This window comes from Antechinus flavipes, chromosome 3, assembly GCF_016432865.1.
Source record: "Antechinus flavipes isolate AdamAnt ecotype Samford, QLD, Australia chromosome 3, AdamAnt_v2, whole genome shotgun sequence".
NCBI classification, from domain to species: Eukaryota; Metazoa; Chordata; class Mammalia; order Dasyuromorphia; family Dasyuridae; genus Antechinus; species Antechinus flavipes.
This window is the reverse complement of record NC_067400.1, coordinates 234,990,899-235,015,324: the sequence shown is the minus strand read 5'-3', so window position 1 is coordinate 235,015,324 and position 24,426 is coordinate 234,990,899. Positions and strand designations below refer to the sequence as shown.

Below are 24,426 nucleotides of genomic sequence, written 5' to 3'. Positions count from 1 at the left end.
GAGCCAATTAGAAATTGAGTGGATACCCATCCGTTGGGGAATGGTTGAATAACTTATGGTGTATGATTGTTATGGAATATTATTGTTTGATAAGAAATCATGAGCAGACTTATTTCAAAAAAGCCCCAAAAGACTTATATGAACTGATGCTGAGAGAAGTGAGCAGAATCAAGAGAACATTGTGCAAAGTGACAAGATTATATGAAAATCAACTATGATGGACTTGACTCTTTTCAACAATGAGATGATTCAAGGCAATTCTAATAGATTTGTGATGGAAAGAACTGTGTGGGATGCGGAAGACCCCTACCCAAAATGACTATTCAGAGATTACTCAAAGTAGAGAGCAGAAAGATTGTAGCATCTCATGAGATGAGGGGCAGTCCAGCTATGAGATAAAGTACTCACAGCAGGAAGGCCCAAGAATCAGTGAATATACACAGCTTTTATAGATTTTGTTACAAGAGATTATATCACAAGTAAGAGAGCCTTGATAGGGGTGGAGGCATCTTGCTATCCGGAGAGATTGAAATGGAAGGTTTCTGGCTTAGACCTTCAGGCTTTAGATAATTGAGCCAACAGTGGTCAAGCTAATAGACTAAATATTGATAAATGTCAAACACTGATAAATGACATCAGCTCAGGTTAAGTAAATATGCCTGTAACTAACTAAGGTTTAAGTAAATATAGGCCTGCACATATTGTACTTATGCAGGTCATAGGGAAACACAGGAATAATGAAAATAAAAAGAATTCATATATTACTGTAAGTTTTTCATCTCTCCATTCCATATAGAGTCATCTGCATTTAGAGAAAGAACTATGGAAACTGAATATGGATCAAATAATATTATTTTCATTTTTTGTTAGTATGGTGGTTTGCTTGTTTTATTTTTTCTTTCTTATGTTTTTTCCCTTTTTGATCTTATTTTTCCCATACAGTATGATGAATATGGAAATATATTAAAGAATTGAACATGGTTAACCTATCTTGGATTGCTTGATGTCTTGGGGAAGGAGGAGAGAAGGAGAAAAATTTGGAACTCAAGACTTTGCAGTGGTGAGTATTGAAAATTATCTTTGCATGTATTTAGGAAAAAAATACTATTTTAAAAATATTTACTTTTTTTGTCTAAGCAATTGGGGTTAAGTGATTTGCCCAGGGTTATACAGCTAGTAAGTATTAAATGTCTGGGGGCACAGTTGAACTCAGGCCCTCCTGACTTCAGGGCTAGTGATCCATCTACTGTGCCATTGAGTTGTCCCTAAAATAAAATACTATTAAAATATATCTTTATTTTAATATAAATATATTCTACATATTAATATACAACTAATATATTATGTACAATATAAATATGTTATTTCAATATTTATATATTATAAGCACCAGAAAAGAAGGTTGCCAGAGTAGAAAGAACAGTGGGCTTGAAATGAGGACAATTTTGTTTAGAATTTTTCCTCTTATTAACTAGGCAATCACAGAGAAGTCAATCTCTCTGAACCTAGTTTTTTCATCTGAAAAGTGGGGATAACACCTCTATTACAAATTTGGTGTGAAGCTCAAAAGAGTTAATATACAAGACTAGCTAGCTTTCAGCTACACTAAGACTTTTGGGATGCCCCCAATGTTAATTGTAAATTTAAATGATAAATTCCAAGACATTTAGAACTACCAATGATTGTTAGTCTTAAGATTTAGGGATCAACACTAACAATATTGTTTAATCTCCACCATTTGAACATGCTAGCTGACTCGGGCTTTGCTGAAGAGGAAGCTTTGTCTTAGTTATGTACATCTTCTTGCCTTCATATTTCAGCTACATTTCTTTTCCAATTGTTTCTAAACATTAAGGAAAACCACAATTTATCTCTGTATTTTCTTTTCCAGTTTCTGTGGGTCCTTTTCTTCCTTACTCACCATAAAGAATCTTTAAAGTCCCTTCTACCTTTATAGCTATGATTTATATTGTCTTGTTTTTGTCTTTTCATCTTGTATCAAATTCTTAATTCAGAAATGTATGATTTAGGAGAGCCAAGTGACAGTCTAGTGTGATCATTTTCACTGAATTGATTTGATAACTTACTGACCTGTTCCATGTCAGATAAGGGTATTATTTTCCAACTTTCTTTCCATAAGCCTACCAGTTAATTTGGGGCCATGCTAAAAAGCTATATTCTGATGTGTTAAATATCTTTGAGTGTGAGAGCAGTTATTTTTCTTAATTTTCATGAGGTGAATTGGCAGTTGGTTGACAGGTGGGTGACTTGCTTGAATGAAGCTGAAAAAAATTAGCCATTGTGCCATCTTTGTCTCAGTTTGTCCCTCATCAACCTCAGTCAATACTGTGTGACCATGTGACCATAACATAGCTGTGTTTTATTCATATAGACTATGATGCTTTTATTTTTATAAGACCTTCAAATGGGGGGATGGTGCAGATGAAAGAACATAACCACCTCCCCCCATGCAAATGTACATAAAACACCTGTCAAATTTTACTGGCAATGAACAGCTGTCATAAATACAGAAGGCTGGGCAAATTGCCACATCTAGCAAATGGAGAGCTTGTATTATTGTCCTTTAATTAAGTACATCTTTCTGGGTTCATTCCTTTTTCTCTTAGATTGAGGCAATAAACCAAATTATGTCTGAAACATAATTAATGTAGAATTATAATAAAATCAGTAACCTGATATTATTTGTGCTTTTTGAAAACTTATTTGCTCCCTCCAGTAGTATGAAGCTGCATATGAGAATCCAAAATAACCCCATTATTTAAAAAAAAAACTGTTGGTTATGTACAAAAATTGCTACAGTGCTCAACTTTGCATATTTGTGGTGAAGTATTAAAAAATGTGTCTGGAAGTAAAACAGTTTATGTTGTTGTTAATGCCAAGTGGTCAAACAACTCTTATTATTTAAAGGGAAATAAAACCTGCCTTCATACAAATGTTTTAAATAAATCCTATGAAACCTACAAATCTATATAAATGTCAGTATAGTGAATGTTGACAAACTAGAAATATTGAATTCCTTCAATTTTCAGATACTAAGTGAATCATTGTGCAACAAAACATGTTATTACAGAAATGGAATGCTGCGTATGTGAGTGACTGAGGTCATAAAAATTTTCATTCTAAATTCAGAAAAATATAAAAGGCCAAATTATACCCAAATATTTCTTGAAACCCAGCCCAACTTTAGGGATATCGAATGGCATCCAGGAATATTTCCATGCTGTAACTGATTACTGATGCTTTGCTTTGGTGTGTAGTAAAAGTGATCTGAACATTTGGCTTTTTTTTTTTAAGGGGTTTTTAAACCATTCTTCCCCTATCCTCCCAAAAGTCACTTAAGGGCATAGCTAAAACAAAACAAAAAAACCCGCTAGATATGAAAAGTAGAATTTGTAATTTTGTCTTTAACTAGAGTGAAAAACTATATTATTTATAACTGGCTTTTTTTTTTTAAGCAAAAAATATTCCAGCCCCACTCAACTGCTCTCAATTATAATGGGAAGGGAAAGTGTGACTAGGTTGATCCCAGATTTCAAATGGGTTGGTATGTTTTTTGTGTTATCTGAGATTTTGCTTCATGTTATAGAACAAGAATTAAGTTTACATGGTTGAAGTATACTCAGAGTAAAAAGGTTTTTACAGTTATTAAATAGCCCCATCGTCCTCAAGCTATCCATTACTCAGCTGGGCCATTTGCTGCTGATATATGACTCTTCCACCCACCTAATCTCCTAAACAATAAAGATTTTGAGCTACTGTAAAATACCCCAATTAGGTTTGGGCTCTACATTCTCTCAAGCAGCTGGGTTCCCAGTCAGGGTGTTAAGACCATAGAACTCATTCATTATAATTACTCATTTTCTACACTTGCAGAGGGAGTAGCTGAAAGAGTATTGCTGTTCTTCCTCAACCAAAATATACTCCATCCTCAGGGGGTTATTTGTCTAAAGTACTGTCTAGGAGAGCCTTTTTTATTGTTATTACCTTTCACTGGGCTTGCTAGGTCCTGAGACAATGGTGGCAAGTATAATGATATTGTATGAGGAATTACCTTGGTTGAATTCACAGAGACCAAAATAACTAAAGGATAATTCATCTCATCATTTAGGAGTTTAGTTAGAAGGGCAGATTGTAGGAGTTAGGAGTTCTATGTGTCACCATGGCAACTGAGGAGGGTTACACTGATTCTTCCCCCATCTCCTCCACGACCGTCATCATCCCCATACCCTCAATTGCCATTGTATTTACTATCTAAGAAACTGCTAGGAAGTCAGGCACTCCAACTGCCCTTTTAAGAGTTCCCAAATAAGGGTCTCTGCATCCTATATCTGCCATTCCTGTCTACCTTGAGTTCTGAGATATCTTTCATGTTGTGTGGCTATATTGTCATAAGAAAAATCCCTTGGATAACTAAAGCTGTAGGGTGCCTTTGAGAAATTGCAAAGTTTTAATGATAGGACTTTCTTCTAGAAATGAAGGTTCATCATTTAAAAAAGCTTTATTGATAGATTTTGCTTTAATATCACTTTCATTTCCAAGTATATTTCTCCTTGTCTCCTACTGAACCAGCCTTTGCAAAAACAAGAATGAAAAGAAAAGAAAACAAACAAAAAAAGCTGTTCAACAAAACAAATCACTGCAATTCTAATAATATATGAAATGTTTATACCCATTGTGTTCTTCATCAATCTAAAGAAGGGAGGGAGTTACATTTTCTCATTTCTTCTTTAACTTTAGTCACTGTAATTATACTGCATTTGGCATAATCTTTTTCTTCCCATTTATATTGTTATAGTCATTATATATACACATATATGTATATCTATATCTATATCTATCTATCTATCTCTATATATATGTAGCTGTCTTTTCTGGTGCTGCTTAATTTACTTTGTATGTTATCATAAGTCTTCCTATTATTCAGAGAATCATACATGGCATAATAAAATTCCATCACACTCCTTTGTCTCCATTTTTTACTCTTTTCCCAATTGATGGGTACCTACTTTGTTTTTAGTTGTTTGGAACTAGAAAAAAAAGACTTCTAGCAATATCTTGATATATATGAGATGCTTCTTACAAGGCCCGTTTGAAAAAAATCTATTATTTATTCATTTTAAACATTCTTTAAAAATGTTTTTGAATTCCTAATTTTCTCTTTCACTCATTGAGAAGACAGGTCATATGATAACAATTACGTACATGAATTATATGATGTCAATTATACATATGAATATCATGTAGAACATTTCCATATTAGGTATATTGGGAAAAAAGAAAGACAAATTTTTGAATATTGAAAAATTATAATTCAATATGCTTTCAAAGTTCCTCATTTTTGAGGATGTAGATATTTTCATCACAAATCCTTCAGAATTGTCTTGGATCATTACATTGATTTAGCAAAGGCTTTCACAATTGTTATAACTCTGTATATTCTTCTGGCTTTGCTCATTTCACTTTGAATAAGTTCATATGAGTCTTTTCAGGTTTTTTTCTGAAATCATCCTGATCATTATTTCTTAGAGCACAATAGTATTCCATCACAATCATGTACTACAACTTGTTCCTCACTTGATAAACATTCCCTTAATTTCCAGTTCTTTGCCACCACAAAAAGAACTGCTATAAATATTTTTATACATATAGGTTCTTTTTCTTTTTCCTTTGGGGTATAGACCTAGTAGTGGTATTGTTGGGTCAAAGGGTATGCAGTTTGGCAGCTCCTTAGGCACACTTGCAAATTGTTCTCCAGAATAGTTGGACCAGTTTACAATGAATGCAACAGTGCATTAGTATCCCAATTTTCCCATACCCTCTCCAGAATTGTTATTTTAATTTTAAAAACATTTTCATAGTATTTTATTTTTTTAAATACATGCAAAGATATTTTATAACATTTATCTTTGTAAAGCTTTGTGTTCCAAAATTTTCTTCCTCTCTTCCCCTCTCCAAGACAGCAAGCAATTCTATAAAGGTTAAACATGTGCAATTCCATATTTGTCATGTTATGTAAGAAAAAGTATATCAAAAAAGAACATGAGAAAGAAAAAAGCCAGGCAAACAAGCAACAATAACAAAAAAGGTGATAATATTGTGCTTTGATCCACATTCATCTCCCATAGTTCTCTCTCTGGATGTAGATGTATTTTCTATCACAAGTCTATTGAAATTTCCTTGAATCTTTTCATTGTTGATAAGAGACAAGTCCATCACAGTTGATTATCACCTAATCTTGTTGTTACTGTGTACAACATTTCTTTTGTTTTGGTCACTTTACTCAGTATCAGTTCATGTAAGTCTTACCAGGCTTTTCTGAAATCATCCTGCTCATTATTTCTTATAGAATAATTACATTCCAAGACCTTAATATACTATAATTTACTCGGTCATTCCCCAGTTGATGGGCATATTCTTAGTTTCCAGTTTCTTGATACTATAAAAAGGGCTGCTACAAACATGAATTCTCTTCCCTCTTTAATGATCTCTTTGTGATACAGACTCAGTAGAAACACTGCTGGATCAAAGGGTATGGACAATTTGATAGCCCTTTGGGCATAGTTCCAGATTGCTCTCCAGAATGGTTGGATCATTTCACAACTCCACCAACAATATATTAGCATCCCAGTTTTCCCAAACCCCTCCAACACTTATTCTTTTTTTTTCCTATAATTTTAGCTAATTGGAGAGGTATGAAAATGTATTTCAGAGTTGTCTTAATTTGTATTTCTCTAATCAAAAGCGATTTAGAGAATTTTTTCTTATGATTAGAAATGGCTTTAATTTCTTCATCTGAAAAATCGTCTATTCATATCCTTTGACCATTTATCAGTTGGGGAATGGATTATACACACTTGTCATTTTCAAGTCCTATTTTTTAATGTCAATAGTCATGTTCAAAATCATGACAAAATACAGTCTCAAAAGAATTAAAAATGAATCCTGTATAGCAAACAATGAAACAGTATGTGATAGGTATGTGAATGCCATAAAATATAATAAAAGAGGTATGTTGTATATGAATAGCAAGCAGACTAATATAATTATTATAATATAAAGAACAGAGTAATGTAATGTATGAGATAATTGGAAAGATATGAGAGTGCCTGGTTGTGAAGAGCTTTAAATGTCACACAGAGATTATATCAGGAAATGTATGACGAAAAAGAAAATAGGCTGGTCATAGGCAAACATTAGTATCTTCAATATGACAAAAGAAAGCAAGACAGGTTCCCCAGAATATTGGCAATATCCTCTGCATATGTCAATGACTGTTTAAGAAGACATGAACCAGAGTTGTACAAGATGGGCAGATTGTAATCTTTATTGTTGGAAGAAATGGCTCATGGAGCAGATCATTAGATCAATTTGAATAAATTTAAATTTAAATAGAACATAATTATCCTTTTTTTTAAAATTTCTGATGAATTTGGAAAAGTTGATTTAAAAAATAAATTTTCCTTTTCTCTTCAGTAGTAATGTCACATCTTGCCAAGCTACTGTGATGATGATGGATGCAGCTCCTTCATTACCTCAGTAAGGAAACATTGAACAAAAAAACCCCTAGCCTACTAGATAGAAATTTAAGAGAGTTTAGTTGTTGTAAAGGTTAAATTGAAGAATTTCTTTCTAAAGAAATCATATGTCATTACCAGGAAAATGGTCTATAAAGATGAGTTTTAGAGCTGAATTTCCAGAGGTAAAATCTAGTCAATACATAGTAAAAGTAAAATATTTGGTCCAAAAAGTACATTACATATTGTACTAATCTAATAGGTAATAGGTTGCAAATGAGAGATGAAGTGCTTTGCTCTAGGATTATCTTAACATCTGGTTAAAATGCTACAACTTTCCAGACCAATTCTTCCCTTTAAAGGCATAAGCATTCCTTTTCATATAAAATATACATGCATCCCCTTTTGGTCAGACTGACTTTTGAAGGGGATTTAAGGGCACTTTTTTCAAATAGGTCAGGGTTCTTTATCTAAATCCTGAGTGAAAATTGAGTAGACTTCAAGGATAATTCTAGACAGAAAGAGTCCTCCTAAGACCACCCACTGCTTCACGCTCTCATTTTCTTATGATATAAGGGTTTCTGCTTGATAATCAAAGCTTGTTAATTGATTAATAGATTCTTCTGCTAATAAAGATTCAAAATCAATACTATCACATTGACTTTTTCTTCTTTCTTCCAAGCCCATTGGGCTGATTTTAGGACAATCTCATTAGGCTACCTGCATAGTAAATGTCTTCCTACTCAAGTGTTTTTTTTTTTTTTTTGGAAGAACTATTAAATAAACTATTTTCCATAGTTCAAAACATAAACTGTAGGGTAATTTTGTGTATGTGGTTTTTAATTGTATTCTCAACTTAAACATCAAAGAACATAATATTTCCATAAATAATGTAGAATAGAAAAAGAAGATTGTATAAGAAACTTCAGATCTCTTTAGATACAATTTGCTTTTTTTTTTTTTTTTAAAGTATATATTAAATTTAACATTTAACTTTTACATCTGCCATGTGTGTTTCAGATTTTTTTCTGGCCTTATCTTCTGTATATTAAAAATGCTTTAATGATCCTCTTTTCTTTCTTTCTCTCTCTCTCTCTCTCTCTCTTTTTTCATCCTTTTGGCCATCTTTCCCTCTCCTCTCTCTTGTACTTGTCTGCCTTTCCAAATTTGGATGAAAACACACACACACACATACACACACACACACACACACACACAAAGACAATGCCTTTGCAGATATATGCTTAGTCAAGCAAAACAAATTTCACTTTAGCTGTATCTGAATATGTATTAGCTGTATCTGAATATGTCTTACTATGTATCTTGAATCTTAGGACAATTTTGTTTTTGTCTTTACAAAATTACTTTAAATCTATCTGATGTCCTTTGATCCCATAGCTAATGCCTAATATTCATTAACTTACACTTTTATTACATTAATAGTCTTCAGCGTAGTTCAGTTGGAGTACATTCTGAGCATTATGCCCAAACAATTTCCTTTAACTGTTATACTAATGATATGCAGCTATGTTAGACAATGGAGAACACTGGGCCTGGAGTCAGGAAGACCTAAATTCAAATGGACTCTGGATAAGTCACTTAGCTTTGTTTGCCTCAGTTTCTTCATCTGTAAGAAGAAAATGGCAAATTACTTCACTATCTTTGCCAAGGAAAACCCAAATCAGATCACAAAGAGTCGGACAGTGACTGAACAACAGCATCATATTAATGATGAATTTGTAATCCTATGTGGGTTCCTATCACTATACAGATCAAAAGTTCTTAACCTTTTTTTTTTTTTGTCATGGCCCCATTTTGTAGTCTGAAGTCTATAGATCTTCCACTCAGAACAATGTTTTTAAAGGCATAAAATAAAATATTTAGAATTACAAAGAAAGATAATTATATTGAAATATAATTATTGAAACATAAAAAAGGATATTCATGTATTCCAGATTAAAAACTCTTGCTCTAAATTTAAAGAGTGAACCAAGTGTTCAGTGTAATTTTTTTCCCATACAAAATTGTATTAGAGAATGATATACTATCCTTGACTTTTGTAGCATAATCTTAAAGTCATTGTTGGAAAGTATTTAAGGGATCTGGCCACAGTTCAGCATCAAGAAGAGTAAAGCACTTGAGGCTGCAAGATTGCTGTCCTGGGTAGTACTTCTGAGGAAAGGGTCCCCATTACTCTCATGGTTGCTCTATTGGGTTGCTCATTGCCATGAATCTACCTTCTGGTTACTCACTTTTGTAGAGATAGATTCACAATAGTGAGTAACCAGAAAGTATATATAGTTTCCTCACCTATAAAATGGGGAAATAGTAGCACATAACTCACAGGATTGTTGCAAAGATCAAGTCAAAAGGTATTTGTAAAGCACCTGGCACATAATATAAGTACTTGTTTCTTTTTATTACTGTCCTTAGTTCTGTTTTGTATTACTGTGTTCTTTTCTATCAAATACCCTTTAATAGTTGATCCTTCTACCTGGAAAATAATCCCAGTTCAGGAACATTCAGAAGGTCTACACTGGGGTCCTGATAGTTATAGTGTTATGGTTATTTCACAAATACGTCATGCTCAGGGCTAGAAAATACACTATTTACTTCTGTTCATTAGAATGGGTTCTATGGCCCCATCCTACAGATGGTCTCTTCAGGTGCTATGGGAACTGCTTTCTCCTTCCCGTGTATTATTTTCCACTTTTAACTAATTTGGGGTGAATTAAGTCACCATTCCCCTTCTTTCTCTTAAAGGAAGGCTCTGAGTAGAATGGCTCTTGTTTGCTTTTCAGCTTCCACTGATTTCCTTTTTACTCACTTTCCCCTTTTGTCTTTCTGATCCTCATCTTTCTTCAGGGATACTGAACTATGCCATGAAAATCAGGCTGGGCTTGTCTCATGAAAGCACTGGAAACCTGGAAGAAGGAAAACAATTAGCATCTGCTACCAACCAGGAAGCCCATCACATAATCTGGATGAGATATAGCAACCTTCACTATTTATACATACACACTCACTGAAACACACACACACACACATGTTATGTGTGAATATATACTCAAATAAATCTATGATCTCATCAGTGTGGGTATTTCCTCAGATCATGCAAACTGCAACTCACTCATTCTTGCACGTCCTATGTTACTCTTGTGAATGTGCTCCTATAAACTAATCACATTTACGGCTTATTTTGAAGATATATCCATGAGCAAATACTAACCTTGTTCAAGCTAAAGGAAAAACCCATTGTCTACACTTTTTACACAAATCCAAACTAGTTCCTTTTTGAGATGCTTTCTTCCTTTAGATTTTACTATATTAAGATGGAATTGAAAACATTTTTTTGCTTATTTATTCATTAAATTATTTCCAAATACATGTAGAAAAATTAATTTATTAAAAAAAATTGAGTTCCAAATTCTGGCTCTCTCTCAACTTTCCCCCTTTCTTTGACAAGGCAAACAATATGATTATAAAGCTGTGCAAAACATATTTCTATATTAATCATGTGATAAAAGAAAATTTTAAAAGGATGCTTTAATAGGCACTTGGAATTCACCAGTTCTTTCTGGAGGTAGATAGCATTTTTCATTATAATGATGGGGTAGGGGTTGCAGAAGCACTGAATCCCTCAAAATATTGGAGTTTCAGGCTCTCCTCAAATAATCTATTAAATGTTGTAGAGTGAGGATTGGACCCTTAAGATATATTGGGGTTTTAGGCTGGTGTTGTGAGGCATTTCAAAAGAATTTATAAGCTTAGGCCATCTCCAAATAAAGAAGCAAAGGTTTTAGTATTAAGCCATTGACTGGCAGGCTAAATTCTGAGTTAGCAAATAACAAGGGGAAAGACATGAGCTAAATTCCCTATTGGAACCCACAATTAACAAGGGGAAGATGCCATAAGACAGGCAGTCATCTAATGAAGCTGTTGTAACAAAGGGAGGCAAAGTTTCTAGAGAATTAGCTGTCATAAGGTGGGCAGTTCTTAATGAACTCACAAAAAAGTGGAGTACAAGTCGGTTCTTGTGTAACAGAAAAATAACTTAAAAGACTGACATCATAACTTGGCTTTCTGATTGGATAATGTGACTATGGGGTCATGATTTTTGTCAATTCAAGTAATTCTGCAAGAAATTACAAAATAATCCTGTCCATGTTCCTCCCTGATTATTTAGGGAGTAATTGTGGGAATTCATCTAGGTAGGGTCCTTTTCAACAAAGACCACTTAAATTCCTCTTAAATTCAGCAAAAGCTTTCCACTGTCAATGCCCCTCCCTATAACTTAAATTGACACGGGGGGGGGGGGGGAGGGTAGGGAGGAGGGGAGAGGGGGGGTGCTAGCAGGGACATGGCCTTTTGCTGGGAGTCTTATTCACCCCATAAATTGTCTTAGATCATTTCCTGGATCAGAGTGGCTAAGTCTTTCATGGCTAATCATTCCTACAATGTAGTTATTACTGTTTACAATGTTTTTTTTTTTTTTTTTTTTTTGTTCTACCTACTTCACTTGGTATTGTAACACATAAATATTCCTAGGTTTTTAAAAACTATCTTGCTTGGATGATCTCAGAGAGGCCTGGAGAGACTTACATGAACTGATGTTAAGTAAAATGAGCAGAACCAAGAGATCATTGTGACAACAGAGAGATTACACAACAATCAATTCTGATGGAGGTGACTCTTCTCAACAATGAGATGATTCAAATCAGTTCCAATGATCTGTGAGGAAGAGAGCCTTCTCACCCAGAGAGAGGACTGTGAGAACTGAGGGTGGTTCACAACACAGTATTTTCACTCTTTTTGTTGTTTGCTTGCATTTTGTTTTCTTTATCATTTTTTTCCCTTTTTGATCTAATTTCTTTTGTGCAGCATGGTAATTGTGGAAATATGTATAGAAGAATTGCAAATGTTTAAAATATATTGATTATTTGCTGTCAAGGGAAGGAGTGGGGGGGAAGGGAGGGAAAATTTTGGAATACAAGATTTTGCAAGGGTGAATGTTGAAAATTATGTACATGTTTTGAAAATAAAAAGCTTTAATTAAAAACAAAACAAAACAAAAAACTATCCAGCTCATCATTTCTCATATTACATAAGATGGAATTACTTTTTAAAAATGCAGCAAAATAAAAACAATCTACTTTTTAAAAAGCTTTCTAAGTTTTTAGTTAAAGTTTGGGTTTTGGTGGACCAGGTGGTACAGATATTTTTGCTTTTTATTGGGAAATTGAGCAGGGTAAAGATGGAAAGATAATAGGGACTCTTGCTTTTGTAGACTTATATGGCAAATTATTTTCCCCAATTTAAATGATAGGAATAGGAATAGGATAGGAATAGTTTTTTTGAACTGAGGTGTGCGCTTTTTTTTTTAATAAAGTGTGGAAACTACTTGATAATGACTTTCAACTTCAGTTATTGAACTGTTAATTTGTAAGTTTAAGAAATATTTGTTTGGATCACAGTTTGAGTAAGAGTAGGTTTTATTTGTTTTGTCTAGTGAATCACAACTTCCTTCTCTTTTACTCTTCTAGTGTTCTGAAGAAAGAAAGATGGTAGGATAGATAGATTAGACAGATACCAAAGAAGGATGGGATGAGGAGGGGCACAAGTAAAAACATAATAGTAAATAAATGATAGAATAGATAAGTATATGTACACGTGTTGTTTTTACATTAAATATTTGTAGGGGATTAGTCAGAAAGTATGGTATAATTGAGAGAATACTGGAGTTGGACCCAAGATGGATAAGTAACTATGACCACTGGGTAAATCACTTAATATTTCTAGACCTCAGTAGCTCAGTACTTCTAGTTCCTCAGGGTGTTAAGTAGGAATTCTGGCACATAGGGAAAATTTAGATTATGTGCTCTAAATGCTGATGTGTGTGTGTGTGTGTGTGTGTGTGTGTGTGTGTGTGTGTGTATTTATTTTTACTTATTTTTATTCCTTTATCTTATTCCCTTACTTAAGCTATTATTTCAGAATTTCTTTTCTGTTTCTTTTTTGTTTTCTGAGTAAATCATGTTGTTGATAAAGATATTTTTGTTTCTTATCTGCCAATGTTGAGACCTTTCATTAATTTTTGTTTTATTTGTAATATGCCCAAATCTGTGTGAAATAACAATGGGGATAGGAAGCATCTTTGCTTTGTACCTTTATTTAGCTGAAAAGTTTTAAGCATTTTGCCTTCAAAAACAATGTTGTCTTTTGTTTTTAGATATATGATTTATATTTTTAAAGAGTCTATGCTTTTTAGAGATCGTAGTTGATTACTTTTAGCATAAAAGAATATTATGTTTTGACAAAGGCCTTTTCTGACCTATTGCTAGAATCATGTGTTCTTTGTTTCTTTCCCATACCTAATTTAAATTCCAAACAATAAATTTGCAAGTAGCCAGGAAAAAAGGCTTTTTGCTAAGTAGGATGGTCGATTCTAATTGCCCAATACCATTCCCCATCTGTGAGCAATTAGAACAGATACTGGAACATGATATTGTAAAATGTAAAGGAGATTGAAGAGTATCTCTGAATAAAACATCCTGTAAAGTTGAGCTTAATTACAACAATGACAAAATGTGGACTTTTAACATAATGCCATCATTTGAGTCATCTATCCAAAAAGAACCTAGAGGTCAGAAAAGCATTCAGTTTGCATATAGTCCAAATAACAAAAACACATGATATATATATTTTTAAAGCATTAAATTGTCATTTAACCCCAATTGCCTCAGGAAAAAAAAAAGAAAAAGAAAAAGAAAAGAATAAAAACCATTAAATCTCTCTTGCTTTTAAAAATTTTTTTAAATTTAAAATTTAAATTTTAAAAAAAATTTGATCAACAATTCTGATGGACATAGTTCTGATTAACAATGAGGTGATTCAGATCAATTCCAATAGGCTTATGATGAAGAGAACCCAGGAAAAGGACTATGGGGACTCAATATGGATCACAATGTGGATTCACTTTTTTGTGGTGGTTTGTTTGGTTTTTATTTTCTTTCTCATTTTTTTCTTTTTAATCTGATTTTTCTTGTGTAGTACAATAATTGTGGAAATATGTATAGAAGAATTGTACTTGTTTAATATATATTGGATTACTTGCTGTCTAGGGGAGGGGGTGGAAGAAAGGGAAGGAAAAAATGTGGAATACAAGATTCTGCAAGGGTAAATGTTGAAAACTATGCATATGTTTTGAAAATAATAAGCTTAAAGAAATTTGATCAAGGATAAAAAAATTATTGTATATTTATTGGATTGTATTACATCTGTTATATCCCCATATAAGAATTCAAGTTTTAGGTCAAAATTATTATTTTATTTCTCTTGGTGTTTAGAATAATGCCTTATATTTAATATGTGAATGAGTGAATGAAATCAAAGAAAAAAATAAAAGAAAAATGGATGTAGGTGGAATTCATAACCTGAGCCAAGATTAAGCTCAAAATCTTAACCATCTATTCTCAAATGAACTGAGAACCAAAGGAGTCTTTGGATCAGAAAACATCAGCTTAGAGGAAGACTCAAAAAAGGAGAGAGGTATATTTCAGAACATGTTTATTGCCATCGGAGGGAGATATGAAATGCAGTGGGTAGAGTTTCTGGCCTGGAGATGAATCGTATCCCTGGTTTCAGGACACTTCCTAGCTGTGTGACGCTGGGCAAATCACTTCACCCTGTTTCCCCATATATAAAATGAATTGGAAGAGGAAATGGCAAACCATTCCAATATTTTTGCCAAAAAAAGTCCAAATGGGGTCATGAAGAGTTGGACCCAACTGAAATGATTGAAAAGAACAGCAACTACAATTCTATGGGAAAATGGAAAAAGTTTTTTTGTATTGAGGTCACATAGGCCCATTTATTAGTTTCAAATAATAGGGAGTTTCACAGAAGACCAGTCTAAACAAATAACTGGTGAATATGATTCAGACAAACTGAAGAGAACAATGAGAAAGATCAGGAACTGAGTCAAATTGTAGATGTCACAGAAACTTTTAGAAGAAGGATATAGGAAGAATATACAAAGTCATTGTAACCTTAAGTAAAGAAATGAGATTTCTGGAAATAGGATCGTAGCTTGTGAGTTGAAAGGAATACCAGAGGCAATCTATTACAAAATCCTTTATTGTACATATGAGAAAAAAGGAAACACAGAATAGCTAGTCGCATAATTGAAATATGAAACTACATCTTGCAACTTCAAATTGTGTACGTTCTCCATTGTATATTCTCCACTGTACTCTGTTGCTTAAATGTCTTTTTCATTATGGAAGACCTAGACTAGGGCAGATGATCAAAAGATCAGATCATTTATATGGCATAAATAGTTTCCTTTGGGGTCAGAGGGAAATCATATTTGAAAATATGAGGAAGAAGGAACTCAGGCTATAGTTTTGATTATTTTTGTCTAACATCTATTTAGGAATCCAATCTAGACGAGACTGGGAAGACAAGGAAAAGTAATGATAAACTTAAGTAATTTCTGCTAATTCAATTTTTGGCTAAAAATGAAAATTAGAATTAGGGAAGCTGTACTCTGTGAAATCTTATTTAAAATATGATTTTTTTACTACCCTTTCAAAAAAAAAGTCACTCCTTTGAAAGTTCAATTTTTTTTTTTTTGCTAAGGCAATTGGGATTAAGTGACTTGCCCAGGGTCACACAGCTAGGAAGTGTTAAGTACCTGAGGCCAGATTTGAACTTGGGTCCTCCTGACTTCAGGGCTGGTGTACCACCTAGCTGTCCCTGAAAGTTCAATTTTAAGACCTTATCAGGACCCTCTTTTTTTCCCCCTTCTGATCCATACTATATTTCATCAAGAGGGCTCCCAGGTTCTGATTAGAAATTTGGCACCTTTTAATTCTTTTTGTGTTGATCAATCTTATTATAAGATAAACCCCAAGTTCTTTCTGCCCTTCTGTACTTAACAACTTTCTGTTGCTGTTACTGTTCAATCATTTTTTCAGTCACATCTGACTCTTTGTGACCCAATTTGGAGTTTTCATGGCAAAAATACCAGAGTGGTTTGCTATTTCCTTCTTCAGATCTCCAGATCACTCCAGCAGGATGAAGTGACTTTTTCAGAGTCATACAACTAGTAAGTGTTTGAAACCCGATTTGAGATGAATTTTTCTGACTCCAGGCCCAGCATTTTATCTACTCTGCTACTGCTTAATAGTTTGTTTTGATATGAAGATTCATATCAATAAACCTTTACCTCCTTTGTTTACTGATATTTACTTGACAGAGTAGGGATCAGAAAAAATGAAAAACTGATGGTCTGAAGCCACTGTAGATCAACCAGAAATTAAGATAAAATAATCTTTTGAAATAATACAAAAATATATTATTTTGAAATAATAATGAGAAAATATAATTTAATTAACACAAATTTTGCCTAACATTTTTCAGGAATAAGTGTATAACACAAGATATATATGAATCTTTAGAAAGTTTTTATAAATTCCAGGGCAAAAAACTAGCATAAGACTGTATTTGACTGAACAAGGCATGATTTGTTTAAAATAATGCCATTGTGTATCTTGTGATTCAAATGTGTGAGATATTATAAGAATATCATATGTGAAAATATGTGACTAATAGAACTGGATTTGAACCCAGGTTTTCCTGACTTCTGGCCAAGTGCTCTAGCCAATAAGCTACTTAGCAGCTCTGTGACTAATGGAATTGGAATTGAAAATGTATCATATCAATAATTACATTGGAAAGAAAATTTAGGCCTCAATGATTTATTAAGGGAGGATATATTTTGCTATAAAATATTGTAAGAAAATACTCGTCTGTTACAACATACACATGATAAAGGCAAAGACCTACATTAAACAATAGTTAGAATACTCCTTGCACTCCAATGTCATTTCCAGACTTTCCTCACCAGCCATCCTTAGCCTCCTTCCCTCCAATCTCTGATATTGAGGTAATTCTTCCCCATGCCCAAGGAAATACTTCTACATGCATCTTCCCACCTTTTCCAGCAGATTGTTCACTTTTCTCTCTTGAACCTTCAATCTTCCATATTTACTTATTCCTTCCTAGTAATATGCTCAGATCTCCTTCATCCTTAAAAAACCTTCACGAGGTTCTACTATACCACCACCTATCATCCTATTATTTTCCAATACTCTCTCCTTCTACTTCTCTCTTTCACTTTTCAACCCTTTACAATCTGGCTTCTGACTTCAATCACTGAACTGAACATTCTCTTTCCAAAGATACTTGTGATCTCTAAATTGATAAATCTTTTGGTCTTTTCTCAGTTCTTTCTTCTTCACCTCTCTGCTATATTTGTTGATCACCTTCTCTCTTTGTATTTTTGTGACACTATCCTCTTCTAATTCCTTTATCTTTCTGACTGTCCCTTCTCAATCTTCTATTCATCATCTGTATCACTGTTGATGTTGCTTAACACTTCTTACATTTCTTTTGTCTCTATATTTTCTTTTAGTGTTCTCATTAACTCCCATTGGTTTCATTATCATCTCTATGCAGAAAACTAATAGATTATATATACATACATAAGTATTTATGTATATTTATATACATACACATATATAAATCAAATGGATATAATATAAATGATAATATATATAATGAATGAAGCTTAGAAAAACATATGTAAATTATGTAGATGAATATAATACAATATTTTATATAAATATATACATATATGTGTATACACACACCTACACATACATACATATGTCTTATTCTTTCCTCTGAGCTACATTCATCACCAACTAATTGTTAACATTTCATTGTGGATGATCGAAAGACATCTTAGACTCAACATAGGTAAAACTAAATTCATTATAGTCTTATGGCCGCAAACCCACCCCTCTTCTAAACATCATTATTTATATTTATTTTATAAACAAAAAATAAATAAATTTATATATATTTATATATGTATTTTTATACATAAATATATAAATTATGTAAATAAATAATTTATTGTCTATTATATTTATTTATTGTTATATATATATTTTATATTTATTTGTCACTATTATTTCACCAGGGTCTAGAGTCTGTTGCATTGATATTATTTTTAATTTGTCACTCTCCTTCACTATCTATATCTAATCAGTTGCTGAATCTTGCTTTTTTGATCTCCACAATATCTCTTTCCTATAATTCCTTATCTCTAATTACACAGTGACTACCTTAGTTTAAGCCTTCCTCACCTTTCACTTAGATTTTTACACTGTACTCCTCATTGATCCCTCTGTCTCAAATCTCTCTCCCATTCCAATCCTACTGCTACACAACCAACAAAGTGATTTTCCGATAATTTAAGTATGACCATGTCAAACTCCTATTCATTAAATTCTAATGTCACCTAATTGCCTCTAGGCCAAAATATAAACTCTTGTCTTAAACTTTTAATATTCTGTTATCTGACTTCAACCTATCTTTCCAGCTTCATTAGAAATTATTACCCTCCACCCCAGCCAACTCTATGTTCCAGATAAAATGGCTTTCTCTGTGTTCTTTACCATAGCATTGCAACTCTCGTTGGAAGTCTTTGATTGGCTGTCCCTTATGCCTAAAACATTTTTTTCTCCTCAAGTGTGCTTCATAGGATCCCTTTCTTCCTTAAAATTAAAACTTGAGCGCCAACTTTTCCTTGAAATCTCTCCTGATCCCTCCAACTGCTAGTGCCCTCCCTATCTAATTATGTTGTATTTATTCTCTTTAAATATTTTCTCTCTATATTTCTGAATAAATTATAAGCTCTTTGAGTGTAGGGTTTTTTTTATTCTTTATGTTGGTATTTCTAAGACTTAACACAGTGTCACACAATACATATTTAATAACTTTAAGTTACTAATTGTATTTATAATTAATATTGTATTGGTTAATTTTATTTATGATAGTGCAATCATAGCATTTAGAATTAGAAGATATATCATTTACTCCAGTTATCAAGTTAAACTAGTTCATTTAGTAACTGTATAATATCATAATATTGATAACAAATGAGATAATGGACACTTATATTTTAAAATCTATAATAAATATGTAGTATTCAGTGATGAAAGTCAATAAAAATAAGGAAGATGAAAATGACCAGTTAGAAATAAATGAAAAGAAAGTAATAATATAGGAGAAATGCAGAATCAAATTTAACAGTTAACTTTTTTCTACAATATTAAGGTTTTGTTTGATTACTATCAACTTACATAACATTTTTATCTTCTTTTTTCTAAACAAGGAAAATGAAATATCTATAACAGGTTCATCTTGTCAGCAGTCGGGATCATGGGGACCAGATCTTGCAACTGAAACCTGGGGTAAGTGAAAAAGATGTGTCCTAAAGATAGATTAACATTCACTTAGTATTCTATCCCTTCTTGTTTCTTCCTAGGTACTGTCAAGATGTTACCTGTCAGCTATCATTTGCCAATCAATGGCTAGTATATATCATCCCAGGGCAGCTTGGTAGTATAGTAGTTGAAGTATAAGGTCTGCAGTCAGGAAGACATGACTTCAAATAAGTCACTTATCCCATTTTGTTCCAGTTTCTTCATCTGTAGAATAAGTTGGAGAAGGAAATTGCAGACCACTTCAATATCTTTGCCAAGAAAACTCTAAATGGAGTCACAAAGAGTCAGAAATGATTGAAAAATAACTGGATAACAACTATACCTTCCACTATAGCCCCCTCACCTTGTTAGGCAGATTCAGGCCATTAACACTTATTTTTTTTAATTAAGGTTTTTTAATTTTCAAAACATATGCATCGATAATTTTAAACATTCAGTTTGCAAGACCTTGGTTTCCAATTTTTTTTCTTCTCTTCCCCCAACCCCTCCCCTAGATGGCAGGTAAATCCAAAATGTCTAACATGTGCAATTCTTCTATACATATTTCCACAATTATCATGCTGCACAATAAAAATCAGATCAAAAAGAGAAAAAAATGAGAAAGAAGACAAAATGCAAGCAAACAAAAAAAGTGAAAATGCTATGTTGTGACCTACACTTAGCCCCCACAGTCTTCTCTGGTATAGATGGCTCTCTCCATCACAACATCATTGGAACTGGTCTGAATCACTTCACTGTTGAAGAGAGCCATGTCCATCAGAATTGATCATTGTATTCTCTTGGTTCTGCTCCCTTCATTTGGCATCAATTCATGTAAGTCTCTCAAAGCTTCTCTGAAATCATCCTGCTGGTCATTTCTTACTGAACAATAATATTCCATAATATTCATATATCACAATTTACCCAACCATTCTCCAATTGATGAGCATCCACTCAGTTCCAGTTCTTGCCACTACAAACAGGGCTGTCACAAACATTTTTGCACATGCAGGTTCCTTTCCCCTGTTTTAAGACCTCTTTGGGATATAAGCCCAGTAGTAACACTGCTGGATCAAAGGGGATGCACAGTTTGATAACTTTTTGAACATAGTTCCAAATTGCTCTCCAGAATGGTTGGATCCATTCACAGCTCCACCAACAATGATGCAGTGTCCCAGTTTTCCTACATCCCCTCCAACATTAGCATTATCTTTTCCTGCCATCTTAGCCAATCTAAGAGATTGTAGTGGTACCTAAGAATTGCATTAATTTGCATTTCTCTGATCAATAGTGATTTAGAACGCTTTTTCATATGACTAGAAATGGCCTTAACACTTATTCTAACTACTGAGTTACAGTTAGGAGGCTGCTAGGTGGTGTAGAGGAAAGACATTAGGCTCAAGAAGTTCAGATCTGGCTTTAATTACTTACTAGCTGCTTGGGCAATTTATTTAACCTCTGGAAATCTCAGTTTCCTCCTCTCTCAAATGAAGATAATATAGCACCCACTTCTCAAAGTTGAGAGATCAAATGAGATAAACGTAAAGTGCTAATCATAATGCCTGGCACATAGTAAGTGCTATATAAATGTTGGTTATTATTATTGTTGTTATTAGGTAAGCAAGCAATTTACTTAGATGGTCATATAATCATAAACTTAGAACTGGAAGGGATATTAGAGATAATCAAATCCAACCCTCAAATCCTAAACCTCCTATTTTGTAGTTCTTCATCTTGAGGCCCAGAGAAGTTACATACCTTACTTGTCAAACACATTATAAAATGGTGTAGCCAGGATGAATTAAATCCTCCTGACTCAAAATTCAAGGTTCTTAAGAATAATTTCATGATAAAATTAAGAAATATTAGATTAATATCATAGACTACCATCTTTAACACCCAAGCCAAACCTCCTTTCAGATTGGAGTCTATTTTCTTTTTCAATCTCCTTTATCTATGAGAGAACCAACAAGAAGGTTTTTATTTATTTATTCATTCATTTATCTATTGATTGATTGATTGATTAATGCATTAAACTTCCCATTTCTATATTACACAGGAATAGATGATATTCACACAAGTCATGGACAGCTCCTATAATTTGAAATCCCCTTTTATGGCCTTTGAACTGGATAGCATTTTCTGGACACCATTGACTGGACACCACCATTGAATACTTCAAACTGTTTTCTTCTCCTTTGGCCTTATGTTGCTCAGTCACCATTTCTTCACCTCTGCTAACTGTATTGGAATTAAGTTTGTGCTCATGTTTGAGTAGTCTGGCCTGCATGGAATTTGTCAATTCTTGCGACAGCATTCCTTTTTTGGTTCTGTTTCCTCTCAAATATGCTTCTACATTCAGGAGGAGCTCTCTGCAATGAAGGGATCTGTGTCTCTCTGGAACTAAAGGATTATAATAGATATGTTTCAGCCCAGTCTTGCAAAGAGTATATATCCCTATCCTAAAGCACTTTGGGATGATGGTAGATCTCCAAAGAAGCTCCTTATATGTAAAATGACAAATATTTGAATTAAGAAGCAGCCAGTCCAGTTTACGACATTTTAGAAATAATAATGGACAAAGGAGGAGTCCTGAATTCTGATCCTAACTGCCATTAATTATGACATTAGTGTATTAGTGAATTTAGTGAAATTATTGAATTATTGAATTTAGTGAAAATTAACCTTTTAGAATGCACTTTCCTCATGTCCCACCTAGAAGAAGGGGAGAAGCAATAAAATGAATTTCTTGAATTTATGAAACATAGTTAAAATCCAATTGTTACAACTCTTAGCAGAGACCTGGAAATGTTTTATTTTTATTATTATTTTTTTAATGTGCTGATTCTTTTAAGTCTTGGAACTTTTATGTGTAGAAGTGGCAATTATCAAACTGAATAGTTTATCTTAATCATTGAACGTTCCCTTAGGTATGAGTCCTGACCAAGAAACCTCCTGAAGTTAAAATTTTGGTACCCTGATACTTTTCTACTTATTAAAGCAGAAAAATGAGTGGCAATGAATCTAGTTCTAATTTGCTAAAAGTAAATAAAGAAGAGTAAGTCTGGGTTAAAAGTTTAAATTAGAGTAGAATCTTTACAATTTTAGACTTGAATCCTCATTAAAATGAAAATGAAGTGAGTGGGAGGAGAAACATATTAAACTTTGTGATTATTTATGCTATTTATGTGACTGGAGAATATGAAAATACATTTTAATGATGAATAGAGGAGAGAGATTTAAAGAAAACAATAGGTGATTGAGTTGAGTGGATGGTCACGAGGAGGAAGAGAAGGCAACAGAATTGGAGCCTCCAAACTTTATTTCCTTTACTATTTTGCATAGGGTTAACCTTATAGAATAGTTTTACTAATAGATTTTCAATGCAAATTTTTCTAACAGTTAAAATATAATAGTGATTCCCGGTGCTTGAAAGACAGGAATGTTACATTGCACTCCTTCTCCAGGGGTCTATGGTACCGTTAAGAGAATTGAAGAAATTGTTTAAAATCTGCCATTGGCAAACCCTGACTGATTGTTGAACCAATTTGGGAGATTCTCTGCACCCCGATTCCTTTAACTGCTTAATGGTTAGATGAGCTTTTACAAAGGGATGTTACTTCAGAAATGTAGCAAGAACAACAAAAATACATTATCCCCCTCCCAACATATGAAGGGGTTGCACAGTCCCCTATTATACCACATCAACCTCAGAAGAGGGGGATCAGGTTCACATCTTAAATCATTGCTATATAGCATGGTTCCACCATGTTCCAAGTCTAAAGTCCCTTGATCTTGTACCCTAACACCCTAGATTCTTTGGTTTCTACTGCTAGACTGGCACCAAAATAGCCTGGTATTCTGCCTCCAAGGTCACCATGATTCAAGTGCATGGGAATGGGACTTCTCTAATTACTCTTAGAACTGAAAAGGGCAAACAAAAATATCCAAAGGCCAAGAATACCCTCTTTTCCTGATTGCTTTCTTCTGTCTAGATTTGTATGACACTACTCTTTCCTGCTTCTTTTCTAACATGTTTGACTGCTTCTCAGTCTCCTTGACTGTATCTTCATCTAGGTTATAATAGGAATAATATTCTAACTCTCCCCCATTCAAGTTAGGGTACTTTTTCCTTAGAAGCTATTGAGACCATTTCTTTGATCTAGTTAGCTGGAAGCACTGAAGACTCATTTTCTCATCATCTGAGTACAAAAGAGCTATGACCAACACCAGTTTCATTGATGACGCTTGGAAGTAGATTAAGATGGACAATTCAGTAAAGAGAGCTTTGCTCAGCTAAATCAACTCAAGATCTCAATGCTTAGTCTTGTTTTTGTTTTTTTTTAAATTTGATTTTCCCAAATATATAGAAGGATAGTTTTCAACATTTGTTTTTGTAAGACTTTGTGATCCAAACAAAATTTTCTTCCTCTCTTCCTTACCTTGTTTTCTTTCCTCAAAACAGCAGATAATCTGATATGGATTAAATGTGTGCAATTTTTTAAAGCATATTTCCATATTTGTCACATTGTGCAAGAAAAATCAACCAAAAG

The 24,426-nt window shown here is 33.4% G+C and overlaps 1 long non-coding RNA gene across 2 annotated transcripts; it reads left to right on the top strand.

Annotated features, from left to right (window-relative positions):
- The first annotated feature begins 695 nt into the window (after positions 1–695).
- Positions 696–12,659, top strand: LOC127557848 (uncharacterized). 2 transcript variants are annotated; one of them, XR_007952645.1, is made up of 3 exons: positions 696–766; positions 943–1,060; positions 12,084–12,659. It is a non-coding gene; the product is annotated as an uncharacterized LOC127557848 (long non-coding RNA). The 2 variants fall into 2 exon arrangements; XR_007952646.1 differs by lacking the exon at positions 12,084–12,659 and adding an exon at positions 10,401–10,584.
- Positions 12,660–24,426: the final 11,767 nt, after the last annotated feature.